Source organism: Sinocyclocheilus rhinocerous, unplaced genomic scaffold, assembly GCF_001515625.1.
Source record: "Sinocyclocheilus rhinocerous isolate Xijiao unplaced genomic scaffold, SAMN03320098_v1.1 scaffold623, whole genome shotgun sequence".
Taxonomy (NCBI): domain Eukaryota; kingdom Metazoa; phylum Chordata; class Actinopteri; order Cypriniformes; family Cyprinidae; genus Sinocyclocheilus; species Sinocyclocheilus rhinocerous.
The window spans coordinates 425848-431847 of record NW_015644631.1 but is presented as its reverse complement, the minus strand read 5'-3'; the positions used below and the strand labels follow the sequence as shown (position 1 = coordinate 431847).

Sequence of the window (6000 nt, the reverse complement as noted above, 5' to 3'; positions counted from 1 at the left end):
AGTCAATCATATATATATATATATATATATATATATATATATATAGCTCTATCAACAGTATCTGTTGCTTAATATCTAAATACATAATTGTATTTTTTTTTTACAAATTGATAGAGAAGTCTAAATTATTTTCTGTGGTAATTTTTTCTAAATTATTTTCCGTGGTAATCGACAACATGTCACAGATGCTGTTAAATGATCTTGTATTCAACCACAAATATCCCTTTAAGGCTGGAGAAATATCCTGTTTGACCACACGAGGGCTATATTTGAAAGCAAATAAAGCTTTTCCTGCTTGTGAAACATGAGCCTTTGATTCCTCAGAAGAGCCTAATCCTTTCATCTGAAGCCTTTGAGAATCCAGTTTGAGCAAACGCTGACTTAAAATGGAATAAAACCATACACTAATCACTTTACTGTCATTAGCGGAGCTATTAGTTTGCTTAGGCAAAACAACACTGTTTGTATTACTCACACCAAAAGCTAAATGTTTGAGCTTACGTGTTTAATAGCCATGTCAGAATAATGCACCTATTTGTGTATTGTCCATGTTTTTGTGAGTTACGTTCAAGGTAAAAGCTGATCTAAAGTGACATACAGCAAAGCAGTTTGGCTTATCTTTCTGCTGGGTCTCAGCGTTTCGCTCGCTGGCAAGCAGCCACATCACTGGACCACAGCAATTCCACTCATTCAAGACATCTCCACCTGTCAGGGCCTTTGCACCTGTCCAACAAATCTCCTCGGCTCAAGAGGAAGGGGAGGAGCCGGGGCCACAGCCAATCACGGCCTCAAACCCCAGGGATGGCCGTAGAAGGCTATTTTTTGCCCCAGTGCCACCCAGCAGCGTCCCAGCAACCCTACACCCTCCCCACCCCCTCATCGTGCCGTCTGCGGGTCGCTGACACCTTCAGCTCGCAGTCCGACCCGGCTCGGTGCTTTTAGCAACACGGCTGGATCCCAAATCCTGACATCAGCAGACTAAACATTCAGACCGGTACGGACTGCTCCAGACCAACAGGGGGAGGGTCTTGCTCAGTCGAGCATTCCAGTTCAGTTCATCACACACCAAAGACAGGACAACGATGAGAGCGTGACTCAACTTTAAGATCTCAATTATTTCTCCTAGATGACAGTCACATTAAATAGAGAACTGAAAAGTGGAGACTTTTGCTTATAAATGATTCAGAAATTCAAATTCTGTCATTTAATCATCTTCATGTCACAAAAGAAGATATTTTCAAGAATCTAAAAACATTGGTCTCCATTGACTTTCACTGTACGGACAGCACTATTTTAGTATTATTTGTATATTATTATGTTTTTTTTATTAATATTTTGAAATGATTACAGCTTTCATTTTAATTTTAGTTTATTTTGTACTTTTGACATTTGTAGTCATTTTTTATTTTAATTTCAGTTTTAGTTTAGTTCAATTTTAGTTTTATTTATTTCCAGTTAGAAATGTATTTTCTCAACTTATTTCCAAACTTATTTCACTTAGTTTCCAAGGCAACATTTTCACCTAATATTTATATTTTATTTTATTGTATTTCAGCTTTATTTAAATTAACACAAATGTTTGAATAATTTCCTGTTACAGATATATATATATAAGTATATCTTTTGTGTTTTGCAGAAGAAATAAAGTCAAACAGATTTGGAACGATATAACGGTGAATAAATGATGACAGAACTGTAAATTTTTGGTGAGCTATCCCAGTAAGTCAGATTTTTTTACATTGGAAAAGGACTTCATGTGTCTTCTCACAGAGATCTCCACAGCGTCTCAAATCATGCTCAGACCTGTCAAAATAAGTCTGAGATATGAACTCAAGCATTTCTCAACAATTTCTCCCAAGACTAAATTATCTGGAATATGCTATTCAGATTCATTTTATAGCTCTATATTCTTACTGTACACCAACTCTTGACTTATTTATGCATATTTTAACTTCTAAAAGAGAAACACAGACAAAGTTAATTGACGTTCCATTGTCAGTATTGTTGTATAAATGTCTATTTATATCTATTTAACTTTCTCCAAAGGACTTGTAGGAAAACCATCTGAGAGTTGATTGATTCTTAGACTAAACATTAGCCTAAGTGAATATGAGAACATATAAAAGTTATAATATATATATAAGTTTGTTGCATTTCTATGCTTTAAGTAATAAAAAAAATCAAGTGAAAAAAAATGCATTCAGCGATGATTAAAGTTGAAGTGAGCTGCCGTGAGGGTGGAGAGGAGAAGAAAGGAGAGGAGAGAGAGCTATCAGCGCCTTCTGCTCCTAGTCTTGTCAACTCTATGGAGACTTGCTCCTAATTAAACCAGCGCTGCATCGCTCTCCCACATGACAAAGACAGCCCCAGTCTGTCCGCATGTAGACATGGCGTCCTATATAGCGTGCTAGCCGGTAACCTTCAGCGGAGAAATGATGTTGTGCGTGAAGTAGCAGGTGGTAACGTGTGGAGACAGCTGACTGATGCCGTTTGCTGGCCAGCAGCTGACGGACTGACTGACTGACTGAGGGCGTCACGTCACCTTGTACCCTCCTCTGAGGTCCACATGGGTGGTCTCGCCTCACCTCAAAGCAGGCTCATTACAGTCCACTGTGTCAGGAAACACTTTAAACAAGAGCAAAGACTGAGAAACTGCAGTCGAAAGGCGCACACACCAACCCAGAGGAAAATTATATCACTCATAGTTTGCTCAATCATCACTCGGGAGACTTCATGGAGTTCTCATTCATACTTTCTTTAAGTCTCAACTTTTTGTTGCTGACGTTTCTCCTCAAATGCATGAGGAAAGATAAAATTAGAAACAAATTAGACAATTGTTGATATACAGAGACTTAATGGAGCTCCTATGTTTCATTTAAGAATCAACACTCTCAGATGTTTCTTATAAAATGCTTTAGCATATATATAAAAATCAAATCAAATGAGACAATTGACATATATTTAAGAACGTATTGAGGTTGCTCCTTCATAACGCATAATTCTCAGTTATGTTTCATTTAAGTATCAAATTCAACTCAGGTGTTTCTCCTAAAATGCCTAAAGAGAAAGCAAAAAACAAACTAAAAAGAGAATTATTTATATAAGTCTTTACAGTAAAAGTATATTGCTCATAGGTTGCACGGAGTTCTCAATTACAGTATGTTTCCTTTAAGTACCAAGTTTGTCTCAGATGTTTCTTATCAAATGCCTTCTGAAAAAAAAAAAGAAATATATTCGTAATTGCTGACATACAATAACAGTATATCGCTCATAGGTTGCTCTTTCATTGCTCAAGAGACTCGGTTCTTATTTATATCACATTTAATAAGATGTTTCTCCTAAATGCCTAAAGAGAAATAAAAATCATATTAGAAACAAATGAGACTATTCTTGACGTACAGTAAGAATGTACTGCTCAAAAGGTGTTCTTTATAGCTCTCGTCTCATTTAAGAATTAGATGTTTTTCTTGACGTTCGAACGGCTGAATCATTCAGGAATGAAGCAAGTGACTGTCTTTATGAACTGACGGAAATCCGTCGTAGCGACGGAACTTTAATCCCTGTGTCTAACAACCGAAACATTAAAGATATGTCTTTCCTTTAAGGAACATGCACACACGCCAAGGTGGCACTGCATTTTGCCCGTCAACAGCAACACAGACCACATCCAAGACACCCAAAAAAGCAATCAAACTGAGAGCATGTGACCACAAAAAGGCAGCGCAGTTCAAGGAAATGTCGCCTTATTGTCTCACGTGTCAGTAGGGATATTCGACTAAGACGTCTAAGATCTTCAGACGTGCATGTGTGCGTGTGTCATGTTTGCCTGTGTGGAAAGTTGTCGATTTAAGCAGTGAGTCACAAAAACTGGCAGCACATCATATGCACAGACAAGTGCAGCAGGTATCATAACAGAAACGCATGTTGAAGCGAAAGGAAACGGCAAATTATCAGTTCACAGAAAAAGTCCAAATAAGACTTGATTTGTGCTGCCTAAACACTGGTATATCAAGCTCGGTTTATCAAAAGCAGATGGATCTGGATGGAAAAACTAAAGCCGTACTGATTCAGACCGTAAAAGAGGCAGAATCCTATTAGAGTCATACGGGTGAGCCAGCGGGGACGCCCCCGTTCCTGTGGCAGGTCGCATGGCCAATGCGTGGCACTGTCTGGCCCTCCTCCAGGGCTCTTTCCACCAGCTGCTCCGACCACAACAGCTGGGCAACGTTTGGAAAATGCCACACTGGGGACCTCTGGGTAATTTACCTTCTTTGATGCTCTCAGTACCCTATAATAACGAATCAAAGGCCCTCTCTTTTACTGCCATGAGTTGAGTGCCGCGTGTTTGGTATTAAACGCACTTGAGAGCATAATTACGACAGTAACCGGCTCGGTGGATATCCAATCCGACCGCGAGGAAGCGGAAGAGTATCCCAAAACCGAGTTGGGCTCGAAAAAAGTGAACGTCCTGTGCTCCCTGGTGTTCTTGGGTGGCTTGACTGTCAGTCGACTTCTTTGCAGCTGACGTGAGGCAAGAATTCCTCACCAGGATCATTCCCGGGATGAAGCAGCCCCACATTTATGAATTTGAATGAATTCCCTCTGGGCCCTTCCTGTAAATAATCACATATTATCACACAAAAGCATGTCATCTCTTTATATTTGTAGTCATGTAAAGCAGGCTGCATTGTTTTTCCATTGCAGCATCTATAGAGGACAGTACAGTTATTCATGTTAAATTATAACTGATCAAGTCCTTCTGAACACAAAGCCCCTCACTGTTGCCCCATAATGGGATCTTGTGGGCCCCAATCACTCACAGTCACCAGACTGAACTGTACTTGACACGTTGCATGCCACAATAACGGCCAACCACGGCATCTACGATCAGTTGCAACACCAGTGAGAAACAAAGCATTCCTCTCTCGCCCGTCGATTAACAGCTTTTGTCTCTGGAACTCATCAAGGGGAGCATACCTGGAAATGGGCTTCAAAAATGTTATTGCTACCAGCTAACAATTAGCACTCTCAGAAAGAATAGAGTCTTGGTAAAAGTGAAGCATTTTGTGCTGCGCTGGCTAGCCGTTGGGTCTTGGAAAACCTGACTCACGCAACAAGGTTCAGATTAATCGTGGAATGTAAAACCGCCCTCTGATGTCGTTCAGTTGAGGATGAAGAAAACAGGGCAGTAAATACTGCGTTTCAAACTCTAAGCATGAGCGGATCAGAACAATGACCCAAATGTGGGCTGAGGTCACTGCACGCTCGAATTTCACACCGTGTTTTCAAGTTTACATAGCTGAACAGATGGCAGATATGAGCCGACAGAAACAGTCTGCGAAGTGCAGAGGAGCATGCCTTTAGAAGTCACGTAATCAAAAGAACTCTTCTTTCCTCTCTTAAAAGTGTGAAAACGACACCATACCAAATTTGATTTAAGCTTTATTGAAGTACGCAGCCATCTGTGGTCAGTTGTTCTCTGAGAGAAAATGGAGTGGGGGGGGGGAACAAGCGCGGCTGTCCTCTCTCTCTCTCTCCAGCACTTCACGCCTATTCTTCTTCATTTTCCTTGGCACGACTGCCGGGCTGGAGCTATTTTTAGCTGTGCTGCTTTCTATTTTTAGAAAACTACCGGTTTTCAGGCATTTAATGGGGAAGGACCACATACAAACACAAAGGGTTGGATTGGGGAGGAGGTCTGGCACACAAATTGGGCGTCTGCTCCTTATTTCCAACGCTATGAGAACTTCAGCTGCTCTCTGCCCAGGACAGAGGACGGAAAAGGGGCAGAGGGGTAAAGAATGTGAAAGTCCTCCATCTTAAAAATAACCACGAGTCTCAGGCCAAAAGCGCAAAATACAACACGCTGTTACTAAGTGAAGCAGTAAACTCATGTTAACCCGTTTGTTAAAAAGGAGGGGTAAAGGAATGCAAAACAAAGACGTCTCTCTTTTGGTGAAATTCCTGAGGGGATGAGTGTGCCGCTGATTTCTTTTGGGG

The 6000-nt window shown here is 40.7% G+C and overlaps 1 protein-coding gene across 1 annotated transcript in view; it reads right to left on the bottom strand.

Annotated features, from left to right (window-relative positions):
• mef2ca (myocyte enhancer factor 2ca) overlaps positions 1 to 6000 on the bottom strand; it is a 33785-nt gene that overhangs the window by 7578 nt on the left and 20207 nt on the right. The window lies entirely within an intron of this gene.